The sequence below is a fragment of the Leuresthes tenuis genome, unplaced genomic scaffold, assembly GCF_036924035.1.
Source record: "Leuresthes tenuis unplaced genomic scaffold, fLeuTen1.0.hap1 SCAF_16, whole genome shotgun sequence".
Classification (NCBI taxonomy): Eukaryota; Metazoa; Chordata; class Actinopteri; order Atheriniformes; family Atherinopsidae; genus Leuresthes; species Leuresthes tenuis.
Window position 1 is genome coordinate 30,363,738 of NW_027325370.1, and position 16,318 is coordinate 30,380,055.

At 38.9% G+C, this 16,318-nt stretch overlaps 1 protein-coding gene across 2 annotated transcripts in view; it reads left to right on the forward strand.

The window, feature by feature from the left end:
* LOC140272137 (nucleolar protein 4-like) overlaps positions 1-16,318 on the forward strand; it is a 163,572-nt gene that overhangs the window by 60,044 nt on the left and 87,210 nt on the right. The window contains exon 1 of one of the 2 annotated variants that reach the window (XM_072367487.1): positions 1,128-1,289. The exons of the other annotated variant lie outside the window; for it this stretch is intronic. The gene's annotated coding sequence lies outside the window, so the exon portion shown is untranslated. Of the gene's footprint in view, positions 1-1,127; positions 1,290-16,318 lie in introns of those variants that run through there. 2 annotated transcript variants of the gene reach the window in all.

The following is a 16,318-nucleotide window of genomic DNA, read 5'->3' on the forward strand; positions in this document are numbered from 1 at the left end:
TCCGTTTCCATGGCATTTTTGCTTTATTGAACAGTATACACCAGAGAGACAGTCACTGAAAACAACAAGTTTGATTTAATTTGACTTAAAACCAGTGCTAGTTAAACTTCTTTTAAACAAAGAAGTCTCAATCTATGTGGCCTATTCAGTGGATCAATAAGCAACCCTATCAACATAGCCTACAGTTCCCTCAGGCTTTGCCATGTGCATAGGCTTGTAGCTTTACCTTAGTTTTCACTTTCAAACTCTACCTATAGGTGGCAGGTTTGTCATGTAAATGTACTAAACTGTATTGTACATTCTATTGACTGTGGACACCCACTTTCACACACACACACGAGGAGCTTTATATGTACAGTGGTGGTACATATTTATTTCTATGGGTAATCCACTGTAAAGGTCAGTTTTCTATAGATATGAAAACTTCAGCTGATAAGTGTAAGCTTTGAGTTTGTCCAATAAATAACAAGTTATTATTGAAACAGCATTTCCAGGACTCACCTTAAGCCAGAGAGTTTATGAAACGTTAACCACTAATACTTTTATTAATGACTGCAAATAAGTACTGAACTGATTATTTTAATTGGAAATCCCAGTTTCTGTTGGGTGGTGTTTTTAAGGTGCTCTTGCTTTCTCTTTATCCCGACACATAATTAGATTTTCCATGTTTGACAAAAATCTATACATTTTAGTGCTTTTTATTCTTTCAAAGGTCATATCAACATCTTTTGCGTGAACCTGATAATATACAACATTCCCATCTGGCATTTGAATGCTAAATGTCTCAGAAAATGGGACTTTTGCATAATGACTGAACATGTGGAAGAATCACGATAGCTCCAAACAGAAACTTATCAGCTGGTCGTACTGTGGGTATCTGCTGGAGGCTGTTTCAGAACACAACTGATGGATGGGGAGAAATCAACTGTTGGATCTCACATTCATTGTTTTCTTTAATATTTGGTCTGAAGAGCACGAGGCACTGACCGTAAAAAATACTCTCTCTCTCTCTCTCTCTCTCTCTCTCTCTCTCTCTCTCTCTCTCTCTCTCTCTCTCTCGGCCTGTGATGTCAGCAGCCATGGCCCCGCCCCCTCCGGTTGCCACAGAGTCTTGAGGGTCCCGCTGTGTTGTCACTCCCTGCCTGTATAGAGCAGGATATACTGTCACTTTAAAATAAATATTAGAAAAAAGCTGAAGGCGAATTACTAAACGAAAAATCCAAACACCGATAACACAGAATAAGACGGCGGCGGTCGACATTCATGTTTGCAGTCTTACAGAAGTGAAGGTAAGAAGGCGTTCTATAATTTATTTATCAGCCTATTCCGGAGTGTTTTGCTCTTGCTCAGTATTTTTTCCGCCTTGCCTATTGCATGCCATTAACTAATTGGCAAGATACATCAGCCAGCTTAGCTGTTTTGTGTGCTCTGCTGCGGTCACATCGTGCAGCGGGGCGCTCAATTGACAGGTGCTCTGATCAATCATGGATATCGACAAAATCGCGAGAGGAATGATAAACGTAGGTTGTTGTCGCGGTATCACACTTTGCGTTTGTTTAGTTGTTGGTTACAGTAAGTTGTGTTTTGTTGATGCTGGCTGTTAGGACTCTACAGCACACTGAACCTGCTCCTCAGATCTGTGCTGCGTGGGGGTCATTGTGTAGGTTCACCGGGCCTGTCGGTTCTGCGGCAAGCGTGATTATAGTTATTATTATTCATGAGCGTGTTCCTGGTGTAATGCAGAGTGCAGTGGGCCAGTATACTCCCGCAGACACACATTGTTCTGTTTTTGCCCTTGCGTGCGCGCGTGTTGGAGGACTGTGAGTGTGTGTGTCTTTGTGCGGTTGGGTGGATGGGTGGTTGCTGCTGAATGACCAAGCACTCGCATCGAGGAACAATCGGTACCGCGTACCAAGCACTGAAATTGTGGCATCTTCCTGTTTTAGCCAGAATGCATCTGCTTGTGAAATGATATGACTGTCCTTTCATTCACGGGAAACTAGGATAGAATAGTAGCTACTATAGAATGTATTTTAGTTTATGGACCGACTCACAATATTTCTTTCTCCTAGTTCAGTGATCAAGGCACTGGAACATTGTTTTCTCACAATCTGGTGCTGGCTAGCTTTTCACTGACCTATAACCTTTATTGTGACAAAATGAAAATGTCTTTGTTAAGCACAAACTAAATGAACCACTTATCTGATCAGCCTAAGGGTATAATAGAATCTGTAAATAATTCTGACTTGTTTGGCAGTGATTAGGCTACACAACCTCTATATTTACACACATATATGATCTTGTTTTATCAATGTATTTGTATAATTGTTTAGCATGTTTTTAAGGATGTTTTGTTGAGTTGAAGCAACAATTTGCCGTTAATGAGAAGAAACATTGTGAGATAAACCTAATACAAACAGTAACAACCTCTTTTTAAAAAGTTTTTCCAGGATTTCGGTTCCATGTTCCATTCTGTTGCCACCTGCCACAGGCAGCTCAGAGATCAGGGTTGGATTAGGAATTCAGAGCAGCAGTCCTGTATTAGATATACATTCAGCACCCTGCTCATGAGCCCTTCAGCAGGGGTGGAGACTTTCTGACAAAGAGGTTTGAGCTAAGGTCCTCCAGCTGATGGAGAGATGGCAGCAAGTATACTGTACACATGATGTGTTTCCATGGCAACATCTTTGGAGAAACTGTTAAGAAAGTTTTTGCTTGCTTAGTTCTCATTTTACTTAGTAAATATTAGATTTTCTCTCAGAATTTAAAGTTTTCAAAGTCAGTTTATTGTGATGAAAAATATAATTATATAAATGTTGACAGTGTTTGGGATTTGATGTAATATTCTACTCTGCTTGTTGAACTTCTGCTGGAGTTGGGAGCGGCCAACAACAACCAATTTTGCAACAAAGAGGATGAAACACCAAAAACCATAAACATGAAAGAAGCAGATGAAAAGCTCAGGCAACAGTTGCACTGCACAATCTTCATTATTTTACACTTTGACTTCTGTCTTTTCCATAGCAGAGCAAAACTAAACAAACAACAACAGTGCTAACATGACCAAGAGCAGCCCACAGCTCAGATTGTTTCACATATTTATTACACAGATACCAAGGGCAGCAAAATGCTATAACATCTAGTTGGGTGTTTGCAAGGCACCAGTGGAGAGCATATAATGCTCCATGTTCAGCCCTTCTTGGGCTGTGGTGTTCTCTTGCTCAGAAACATGAGCTATTTAGACATTTACAAAGACGCCCATCAGTATCTTTTCAAATATTACCAATCCTTTGCTTTTGCAATTTACTATCCAATAAACTTCTACTGTATGACACCTAAGTAGTTAAGTTATTTGCAGATTTCCTATAGTACTCCTCTCCACCATCAACCTTTTGCAAGGGGACAGGAGGTCTCCCACAATAAATCCTTTTGTGAGGACCTGCTTAGCTTCTCTCCATTCTGCTACAAAATAACTCCAGTTTTACCCTGACCTGACCATATGCACAGCAGAAGGCCAGGGAAGGATGGACAGCCTGTACAGTATGTTAATCCCCTTTTCCTCTTCATCCTCTTCCTCTCTCCTCTGGTTGGAGTGGGTCTCTCTATTTCTGAAGTCTCTGGTGTCTGCTGAGCCTTGGGAATTTTTTTTTGTCAAATCTTGTCACCCTTTCTCTTTAACTTCTTGCAAGTTCCCTTCCTGTAGAGATCCTCTAGAGAAAGCACTGGATGTTTGGCACTTTAAAAAAGACCAGTTCAACAACTATTGAAATAACTATATCTGTAACGTGAAGTCTATGGTTGTTGATTTATTTTGAATAAAGTGATTTTACATGTTAAAGATAAGTTTGCAATGTTTGGATCTTAGAACAGTATGCTAAATTTTAATGTGCACCATTTTATTTGGATAATTATGTGAATCACTTGTTCGATTGGCCATGACTGGAGGCCAGCCAGTCAGGGTCACATAAATTCAGCTCCACGCTGGTCCAGTTTGAGACACTGATCAACTGCATAATAATCTGATCGACTGTAACATCATTGCCAAATTTGAGCAATTGCATGTCTTAAGAGTGGAAAGTCTTCACTGTGACTGAAGAAAATATAAAGCTTGCAATTTATTCTGATATTTTGTTTAATTTATTTGAATTATAGAAATAAATGTTGGCTCTTTTTTTCTCTCATAAATTATAAGCATAGTGTATATACATATATATACACTATATTGCCAAAAGTATTTGCTCATCTACCTTTATACGCATATGAACTTAAGTGACATCCCATTCTTAATCCATTGGGTTTGATATGACGTCGGCCCACCCTTTGCAGCTATAACAGCTTCAACTCTTGTGGGGAAGCTTTCCACAAGGTTTAGGAGCGTGTTTCTGGGAATTTTTGACCATTCTTCCAGAAGCGCATTTGTGAGGTCAGTCCATTTGTGTTGGACAGAAGGCCTGGCTCACAGTCTCTGCTCTAATTCATCCCAAAGGTATTCTATCGGGTTGAGGTCAGGACTCTGTGCAGGCCAGTCAGGTTCTTCCACACCAAACTGGCTCATCCATGTCTTTATGGACCTTGCTTTGTGCTCTGGTGTGCAGTCATATTGGAACAGGAAGGGGCCATCCCCAAACTGTTTCCACAAAGTTGGGAGCATGAAATTGTCCAAAATCTCTTGGTATGCTGAAGCATTCAGAGTTCCTTTCGCTGGAACTAAGGGGCCAAGTCCAGCTCCTGAAAAACAACTCCACACCATAATCCCCCCTCCACCAAACTTTACACTCGTCACAAATCAGTCAGACAAGTATCATTCCCCTGACAACCGCCAAACCCAGACTTGTCCATCAAATTGCCAGATGGAGAAGCATGATTCGTCACTACAGAGAACGTGTCTCTACTGCTCTAGAGTCCAGTGGCGGCGTGCTTTCCACCACTGAATCCGACGCTTTGCATTGCACTTGGTGATGTATGGCTTGGATGCAGCTGCTCTGCCATGGAAACCCATTTCAGGAAGCTCTCTACGCACTGTTCTTGAGCTAATCTGAAGGACACATGAAGTTTGGAGGGCTGTAGCCATTGACTCTGCAGAAAGTTGGTGACCTCTGTGCGCTGTGCACCTCAGCATCCTCTGACCCCGCTCTGTCATTTCACGTGGCCGACCACTTCATACCACTGAGTTGCTGTCGTTCCCAATCGCTTCCACTTTGTTATAATATCGCTGACAGCTGACTGTGGAATACTTAGTGGAGAGGAAATTTCCCAACTGGACTTGTTGCACAGGTTGCATCCTATCACGGTACCACGCTGGAATTCACTGAGCTCCTGAGAGCGACCCATTCTTTCACAGATGCTTGTAGAAGCAGTCTGCATGCCTAGGTGCTTGAATTTATACATGTGTGGCCATGGATGTGATTGGAACACCTGAATTGAATTATTTGTATGGGTGAGTAAATAATATATAGTGTGTGTGTGTGTGTGTGTGTGTGTGTGTGTGTGTGTATATATATATGTATTTTTATGTGTGTATTTATTTTATTTGTTTTATTTCTTATTGTTTAAGCAAGAGTCAACGAAGGTCTTGGCAACCTTATGCAGTGTTGCAGTTACTTGATGCATCATGTTTACTATTAATATATCTATAAAATATATATATAAAATATTTGTGTATGATGCAAGTTATAGATATTAGAGTATTTCACTTGTATGAAACCTTATTGGTTTCAGTGACAAACTTGATGCATCCCTTTTTGACTGACTCTTGACTGATAGGCATAAGTGGCATAAGTGTCATTGTCTGAAATAAAATGATAAAAAAAAAATATGGCCACAGCTGACTGTTTCAGGCTGTAAGTATTTTTTAGTTGCATATTTAATTAAATGTACTTACTTTTCTCAAAAGGCTAATTTGTATTTGCTTTAGTTGCAGGTTTTGGACAGTTATTTAAGAGTTCTCAAAGAGATCACTGTTTAATAGTTGTATGTTTGTACATGTATACATCATAGGAAATCACCTTGCATACAGTCTGTCTTGCATTCAAATCAATCTTTGCACTGAAAACACTTCAATCAGCTTTGAACGATAAGCCTGCAAAGCTCTTCCTGTGGCTGGTCACACTGAAGTAATTGGTTGGTCTTAAGCACTTGTGTGCAACTGTTGACAAATGGTGTGTTCTGCAGAGTATTGCTGATGTGTATTTTGACTTCATTTATGTTGTCAGTTAAAATCTATATTTTTTAAATAAGAAAATCAACTGCACTGTTATTGGTGAAATAGTTTATAGACATTTGTGACTAATGTGATGACATTGTATAAACAATATATGAATTGTATGAACATAAATTTTAGTTGTATTCCCCATTTCTAAACAGTTATCCCCTCAAAATGTCATTGTAAACACAACCATATAATTTTGGATAATATAATATGCAGTGAAAGTGCCAATTACAGATGCAAAACCTTAAAAGTTTGTACACCCCTCCACCACACTATGGTTTGGTCCAGCATTTGCTTAGCTCTTGCGCTTAATTCATTGTACCATGGAAGGGGGGACTGCCTCCAGGTTTACAGATCAGTGTTTTTCTTATTTTCCTTGCAAACTGGTGTCTACATAGCAACAGTCTGTTCGATAAACACTGTTTTAAACAACAGGGATTATTTGTGAACACTCCTTGCAATGCAGCTCTGCAGATGGGATTTATACTCGCTGTCTCCAGCAGGAACTTTAAACCAGCTTGTCAAAAATAAACATTCTAAAATATTTGTAAATGTAGATGGAATAGAATAGAACTATAGAACCAGTGGGGGGAAATTCTAATTAGTCAAATAGCTCAAACATTTTTAGATATTTACAATGATTGTATATTAGACAATATACAATATTCACTGTTAAAAAGCCTTATGGCTGTGGGGACAAAGGACCTCCTGAACCTATCAGTCCTGCAGCTGCTCCTCTGTCCTGCCAGGATGCTGTGGAGAGGATGTTTATTGTTCTCCAAAACAGAATATAATTTCCTCCTCATCCGTTGCTCCACCACAGCACTGAAAGGGTCTAGCCTTCTGCCTACCACAGAACCAGCCTTTTTCACCAGTTTGTCCAGGCGCCTACAGTTTTTGTCTGTAGATGCAAACATGGTTTATGAATTAAGCTGAAAATGGCACCTGTGAATACAGCTCAATGTGGCACATTGGGAAGCATTCATCAACACAAATGGTAACATTCAAGCATAAACTGCAGGAAAATAAGAGGAATACTGAGCTCATGGTTTTGCACTCAGTTTTTTCCATTGTTGACTCTTTTATTCTCTTTTAAACTAGATGTTTGCTGGCTCTGGATTTTTAAACATGGTGGTCATTACTTTTTAGTTGGCTGTGTTGTTTTCCATAACCCTGCCAACAGTCCACGATGTAAGTGGTTCTTTTGTACAGTTCAGTTGGTTAAGTTTTAGAAGCAAAGAATGTATCAATTCAGTTGTCCAAAGTTGTACCAAAACAGCTTTGGGTGGTGTTTAAAGTGATTAGACAACATTTAAACATTGAAAAGTTTGCAATGGGACCTTTTATTGGAGATAATTGTCAGCTGTGTTCTCAACTCTCGCAGGCTCCAGTGATGACACTTAGCATACCAAATGCTGATTGGTTGACAGTTAGAACCAACTAGAGCCAGAAAAGCCCTTTTCATAACAAAGAGGAAGAAGTGCAAAACTATAAAGAACAAAGAAGCAAAGGAGAAAGACTCGTAAGTACACTGGACAATCTTCATTCTCTCAAAACTTTGCTTAACTCTATCATAAAACAGGTCTTTGTTCACTTTGATTTCTATCTTCTCCAAAGCATAACAAAGCTTAAGGAACAAAAACAGTGCTAACATAACCAAGAACATCCTAAAGATGTGGTTATAAGACTGGTCTCATAACCAGTCTGAGATGATAATGAGACTGCCCCTGAGTGGCAGCAAAATGCTGTAACATGTAGATGTACCTTTGTGTGGCACCAACAGAACATACTGAAATCCATGTTCAGCCTGTAAGGAGCTGATTTAGAATACAGGCGAGAGAAAAAATTCAGTTGTGAGTGAAGTCACTGTGTAGAATGTGAAATGTTTTCAGCTTCAGAAATGTGATGCTTTCAAGCGATTTATATCAGTTTATCTTGTCCAGAGTGGTGTAATAACAAAAACAGCACAGCCATAAAAACTATTATAGCAATATTAGATAATACTTATGTATCTTATATAATACTAAAAATACTATCTTGTTTTTTATTTCTTGTAAACCAATGCCATCTCTAAACAGATCTCTCACCATTCAGACTGACCTATCTTATTGTTGTGCTTGGCATTACAGCCAACAAATTCTGGTTCTGTTCTCTTTTTTTATGTGATGAGCAGGAATAGGTGGGCACTTGGTCCTAAATTTGAGATTATTAATATAACTAAAAGATATTGACAGTTTATGGTTACTGAATGGGCCAGAGCTTCTTACTTGCTGCTAAAATGTTCTGTTAGATGATACAATGACTTCAAATATCTACAAAAGAAGAAAGGAAAAAATAATATGACCACAACTAATTTCCAACAAAAGAAAAGTACAAAGGAACACTGTAATAGCTTTTTCATTTACTGTTTCTTTGCACCTGCCCTTGTCACGTCTGTCTTAGCTAGAAGCAAGAAAATGGCGGGAGGCCTTGTATTCAAGTTGGTTTTAAGGTGTGTGGTGACTGGAAGCAGCTCAGTAGTGTTTACAGGATGACACTAGCATGGTCCAGGAGTGACCTTTGCCTGGACTGATCCATACTGTGTTTCCCCAGGATTGCTTCCTTGAGGGGAAAGAGGTTAATCGTCATGCATGAGGCAGATTTGTGTCTGACTGGATTAAGTGGTGCTCAGAGTGTTGGACACTCCACTGATCTCCAGCATCTATGCTCCTGCTGGCTGTTGGGGCAGAAGCGACTGACTGGCTGACTGGACTTTTTTTTTTTCTACAGGTTGACTTATGAGTTACTCACTGGCTGCCTGACTGAATTATTTCTTGATCGTCTAAGTGGACAACTAACTGCTCCAACGATGGTGGGGTAATGGAGTTTCTGGTTAATGGAAAGCTTACCCTTTTGGTGCCAAATGAGAATTGGATAAAGACTAGAGATTTTATTTCTGTTTACAAGCTATTTGAAAGACTTGATTTAGTGCCGTTCAAGCTCTCTACACCCTTCAAAGTTTTTGATAAGCTCTTTTGAAACCTTTGTCATAGTAGGAATCTGTGTGTTTGTTTTGCACTTTACAACAATTCCCACTCCCTTGTCCCACTTTGAGTCAATGTTTAGCTGACAATAAGTGTTCTATAAGTCCACAGTGTTTGAATGAACTCCACTGACATTTTGTCCATGACTGTGTGGGACCATGCTGTATGCAGAATCCCCATATTGTTGTGGTAATTATTACTCTTGTTTATCAGGAGAAAAGAAGATAACATGGACTGTATACAGAAGGTCACAAACTTAGGCCAATGCAAAATTGCCCCAAATTGCTGTGCTACTAATGACTGCTTTGTACTGGTTCCAAAAAAACTTGGACTCAGTATACTCGTATTAAAAAAAAACTTTAAAATAAGATGTATGAATGAGTGTAAATTAGAAAATGTGCAGTACTTTGAACTGTTTCAGTAGAGGATTTAAAAAAAAAAAACTATTGATGGTGACTGTTTTTGTTCCTCAGTCATGACCATAATCAGTGCTGTGTAATAAAAACCCTAAACTTCAGTTTACATACATTGAAATAGACAGGTTAGACTTCATAGTTAACACTTACAATTCTTAACTAAGCTCACCAGTCACTTTAATTATACATATTTTAGTTAATTATCTAACCTAAGCTACAGTATTGTTTTTCAATATAATTGCCTTCAGCTCACACATTTGCTTTCCACATAGCAGTCATTTTTGGTTTTCAGACATTTGGTAACTTTTGGTCAGCCCTTTTACAATGTTGTATCACACACAAACAGGTCTTGCTCGTGCTAAAAACAAACTAGCTCCGTGGTTTCTTTGCAGCATGGCAGTGATTAAAAGACCAAAGGAAGTGTTTTATACTGATACCCAACAAAAAACCCACAAAAACAAAAAATGACAGAGCAAGAGTTCAGTAAGTATTACATCAAGTACATCTTGCCTTTTACTTTATGAAATTAAAGGCCTGTTGTTGGACTAGCAAGTAATATTAAAGTAAATTTGCTGGTTTGTGTAGGGCTTGACTTCATGACGAAGTTATTGGGACTGGATAGTGTAGTGGTATGATTGCCACTTTTCATGTGGGATTATGGGTATTTATGTATTTTCTTGCTTACATGTTGTTGTTCTGTTGCTGAATAAAGCAGTGATTCCCAGCCTTTTCTCTTGGAAAACCCCTATTTCTGTCTATAAATAAGCTGCATGCCTTGCCACCAAACTCTTGTGGGTGTGCATGTACTCATTTACACAAGCACATTGAAGGAATAATCTCCAAAACTTTATTGACACACAATTCCAGACACATTTTCATTGAAAAATGAATGCCCACTTTGAGCACCTCTAAGGATGAGTTTTCAGGTGTGATGTTTGACATCTTTTGTTTTCATTGTTACAGGTGCTGGACTATGAAAGAACAATGTCAAATAGCTAATCCAAAGCTTTTTGCATAGCTTCTGCTGTGTCCCTCATGGTGGACAGCCTGACAGTGGAAAGCAGAAAACTGAGCGCCTACAAAGGAACAACACACAAGTTTGGTCAGGCAGATGAACAACTTACAGATGACAATGACTTAAATGACCCACACAATGGTCACCTAAGTTAGTGACAGACATGTGACCTTAACAACCCTCCAAGTATGAATGGTCTTTAAACTACTTTTAGACCAACACTTCTCACCAACTAGTTAGAACTGAAGAAGCCTTTCCGATGAAAGGGGAAACACTTCAGAAACCAAAAAAAGAAAGTCCATATGCCCCTATTCAAAATCTAAGGGGTCTTGGAAATTTTTTTGACACTTTTTTTGTCAGCTTGAAGATCAACAAGCTTATCATCACAGTAGAGGCATTCTAAATCCCCAAGGCTGAAAATGTAGAAGTCCAAAACTCATGATTTCTTTGCAAGAAGGCGTCAACATCCACAAAATGAGAATTAAAGTAATAGAAGAGAGGTTTTTAATCATAAAACTATGTGCTTCTGATCCATTTTGAAGTCCTCCAACATTTGTTATGAACATTTCCAGGCCTGAAGTATCCTGGAGCATCCAGAGGCTGCGATATGGCATGTCAGAACTTTGGCTTCCTGCCCAGGATGACACAGTTTTGCTTTATGGTACCATGTCGACCATGTCATTACAAATACAGTTTTGAAATGAATGGAATGAATTAGTAAAAAAATCCACGGCCGATGCAGCAAAGAGACCTGACAATGCTAATATAAGAGATGAGGAAGAGAAGAAGGCACAAGTGTACGAGCAAGATACGGGACAAGAAGAAACATTTGATTGGATTTTACTGCTGGAGAGCTCAGAAAAAAGGACAGGATGAGACATGAAAGCAGAGTTAACCTTACTGTTGCCATCAGTGGATAATATTCGATTAGCTCTGTTGTTCTTTGGCTCAGTGAGTGAGAGTCCCGACATGCAGGTTGAAATTAATGACGAAAATACCATCATGATCAATTCTGTTCCTGCTCTGTGTCGACTGTTAATCAGAGGAGACTGAGGATATAAAATATAGAAGTAATTAAACACATATATGTATTCCAGATGTTTTAGTGCTCTGGATCATGACTAATATGAAATATACAACATAACCACAGTATTATGTCATTTATCAGAGATGGAAACTCAAGTTATAACCTTATCATAATCATCTCTGCCTCACGGCACCAGCTTCAGGTAGCTCCTCGCTTCAGTTTCAGATTAACATGGAAATAAATTCTTCAAGTAAAAATATTTGGTCTGTTTTAGCAAATTTCAGACCAAAATCTTTAAAGTTTGCAGCCTTTCAAAATGTTCTCTGCAGTCTTTCTATACATGGCTCTGTAATACATGAAATGTCTATTACGTTGCACATGTATTGATTTTACACATATACCACATTCAAATCTTTCAAAAATGGTATAAATCAGAAAAAATCAATTATTATAGATAAACAAGAACTTTTATTTTGTGAGCATGTTTCCTCATCATATATATCATATGTATATAAATCAGTACCTAGAAATATGCAGTTTTATTCTGTAACATCACCCTACCTTGTCTCTTGACTTGTTTTTGGAACTTCTGGAGTTGTCAGCCTCTAAAGCTTGACAATGAATTGACATGCATAGTTGTGCATGTGCAGCACTCAGACAGAGGTTTGTTTCACAATAGTGAGAAAACTCGCCAAACTCTCTGGTGATGCTTTCATTTTCTCCCGAAGCACGTTCATGTGATGAGTTCAGGGTTAAAGACAGACACACAGCACCAACAGACAGTGTTTCTACACTGCATGAGGTTTGATTCAGGATCCTACATCTGCTTGTTGCTTTCATTGTAGAGAGAGAATGTATCTGAGAGGTATACCATTTTAAAATGTATAACCTAGCTGTTTGTAAATAGTCGTAGAAGCACTCTTTTAATGGTTATTTTATTTCTTGCAGTTCCATAAATCTCACAACCAGTATGGTGTTTGTTGTCCCCTCTTTTCTTTCTTCTCAAACCCCAGCTGAGTGAGGTGGATGCCCACCCTTCCTGAGACTGGTTCTGCCAGAGGTTTCTTCCTGTTAAAAGGGAGTTTTTTCTTTTCTTTCCTTTTTCCTTGTGAATGCTCAGAATGGGGGATTGGATTGAAGAGAAACTTCAGTGCAATCTGTTGGTTTCCTTTGCTAGGCTACTTTTTTTAAAACTGGTTTTGTATGTATAAATTGGACTAATTTAGAATTTAATTAATTGGATTTGATTGGTTTCTGGTTATTATTACAATGAATTGGATTCTGATTGTCTTGAATTGGAATGTATCATTGAATTGCCTTGAGATGACGTTTGTTGTAATTCGGGGCTATATAAATAAAATTGAATCGAATTGAATATTCCTCTGTGCAGAACAACAATGTTTGATGTGCTAAATCCTCAGAAGTTTTTGATAATGCAATTAATATGTAATGAATCTGAATGTGTGCACGTCTAATTTTGACATTTTCTGTGGAGTGAAGACCAGGCACACCTCCTGTGATCTTTGGTGGGACCCCTGGTTGGAAGCCAGGTAATTAGGACATGGTAGTTTTTATAGTTGTAACCTTCAGTCTGTTTTCTCAATAGTGAGAGACCCAGCTAATACAAAATTATCTCAACAGCTGTATGACTTAAATACATAAATTACTCTGTACAGTCTGGCCTGAAAGTTTTGTTTCCATGGTGATAATTCAATCTATGTTGTTGCTCTAAGTAGACACAAAAACATACACATTGACACTTGCTGGAACCCACGCATGCTTGATACCAAGTTGCTGATGGATCTAACAGATGGGTGATAAAGGTCATTGAAAGCCTCACCTCTTTTCTGTCTCACTCCCACACAAACAGACACAATTGTGTTTCCATCACTTTAGATGGTGTTACTTAAGCCTCTTTTAGACATACGCTTCTTTCCTTTAAACTGATGGCAAATGAACATGTCATCTCCATGAATGAGAACCCTGGTCACTTTTATGTTAAGGTTCTAGTAGTTAGTACATTAATGAATAGTGTTATTTTTTGTGTTGCACTTAGTAGACAGTGGCTGTTCATTGTCTCACAGCCAGCTCCACATGGAGAGCAATGTAGCAGTCCAGTCAACAATTCCTTGAGCAAGATGTTGAACCTCTCGTGTATTTGACAGAGAAATACACTGAATGTATAGAGTAAGAGGAAATATATGAATGTGTAAATGGATAAGTGTACTGTACCTTGAAGTGCGTTGAGTTACGAGTGTCACGATTACAAAATCTTAGTAGACGATTATTTGTCATAAAAAATATTATGATTATTCTGTCACTCTTTATGCTATTTTTACATTATTAAGCTACCAGTGATTTTAGATAATTCACCTAACCTTTATGTTTCTTTGCCTTTCAAACTTTCTACACAAAAATTATGCATGTGTTGCATCATTGCCTACCATAGTATGATGAAAGATGTAACATGCAAACTTTTCAAAACTCCAAAGCAATTTATCCTCAGAGCACTTGATGCTGATTATATGTTAGTGTGAATTGCTTGGCATTGGTGTTACTCTGTGTTTAACTGTGCACATGACTTGTAAATTTGACCAACACAGAATTTGATATTTCTGAGAATAATTGGCAGCTCATCAGTGATGTGTGTCGAAGTTAAAACAGTCCATTTCTGAAGTTGGTGCTTGGTGAAATTGTTTCTACTGTGCTTTGTGTTTTTGGTTTTAGTGTTGCATTTATGTGTGTGCTAATAACCAAATTACATCAAATCTGACCATTTTCCTTTACTCTTGATAGATCCATTTTTAAAATTTATTCTTAAATTTGACTATGAAAAAGCTGCTTTTATTAGGAAAACTTGCAATACGTGATATCTCAATATGTATTGAAATTATGATATGACTTGCAATATATAAACAAATACTTAAATATATGGCGCTAATCTCAGGTGTAATAACAAGGGCTGTATTCCACTTCTGCATCTCTGCATGTGGATAAGTTGTAGTTCTGTAGACAACATTCTAAGCAGAGATTCCCAGTGCCCCCTCTTCTTGGGAAACACAGAGACATTCCCAAGCATAATGAAAGATATAGTCTTTCCAGCAGGTCCTGGTGTGCCCTGATTCCTTCTCCCAGTGGGACATGTCCAAAACACCTCCACCCAGAGGGGTCTGGAAGAATTTATACCAGAGGCCTGAACCACCTCTACTGGGTCCTTTTGATGCGGAGGAGCAGCAACTCTACTCTAAGCCCCTCCGGAATGACCAAGCTCCTTACCCTGTCCCCAAGTGTGAGCCCTGCTACCCTTGAAACACAGCTAATTTTTGCCACCGTATTTACGATTGCATTCTTTTAGCTCATGGCAAAAGGTGAGGGCTGGAACGCAAATTGACTAGTAAATTGACGGCTTCACCCTCCACCTCAGCTCTGTCTTCACCACAACAGACTGGTACAGTAGCTGCCAGCCAACATGTACATGTGGTCCCCATATGGGTCACAAGGGGCTGCATGGGTACAAAGTGGGCATGATCTTGAACTGGGCAAATTGTCTGGGACCCATGGCAATTCAACGACAAGGAGGAGAAGAATCCAAGCTAGAGTGCAGCAGCATTTAATGAACCAGGCAGATCATGCTGTGGACCAGGCAGTGCAGCCAGTGGCTCAAGAAGACCAGAAAATATTTTCATGGCAAGGGTCATGGAAGTAATTCATCTCACTAAAAGACACAAGTGACTGTAGTGTTTCCCACATGTAGCAACATGTTAGCTTACCCAGCTACACAGTTGAGCAAAAGCAAAACTGTGTCATGCTGCACTCACGTTACATATTACAGCTAATACCTGAACTAGCGTAACGGTAACACCAATCGCGATCAGCGTTAGCTTCACGTTAACTTAGCTAGCAATCTTTTTAAAGTCAGTTTACACTGTTCATAATGATACAAACAGTACCACGATGAGTTTAAACATTAGGAAACATTCCTGTAACTCCGATTGTTTTGAGAAAAGTATCTCAATGAAAGGCATTTTCACACAACAAGCTCAGTGGCGGTCCTGGCTTGTTGTGCGCCTTGGGCGAACACCCCCCTCTGCACCCCCACCCCCCAGCAAACACACCCATTCCTCATTGTTCCTGCCAACTCCACCACCATGCACACAGTGGACAAGACACATCATTCTGTTTGATAATTAAAAGTGATAAATAATATAATAATAATAGTAATAAATAATAACACGAATAGCACAAACACACACAAGTGAATGTTCTATGTGACACACCTGAAGAGCCAAGTAAGTCTTCATCCAAACAATCAACAGACAACAGTGGAGACACCTTTGGCTGAGGAGGCAGATGGCTTTTCTTCCTGAGACTCCTGGATAATTTCTGGAGAGGCCTGTGTAACTGAGGAGGTACACGGCTCCTCATTCTGACTAGTGGCAGAGGGTGCTCCAAAATATTTTCCCTTGAATTTACATTAAAATATAATATATAAGCCTAATACACTGAACATGCATCTGTTACCCAATTAAAATAAATATGCCATTATACACAATTTATTAAACTTTCAGAATGCGCAACACAATAGTTAACACCCAATTACCTAAGCATAACATACTCCAAATGATTCAA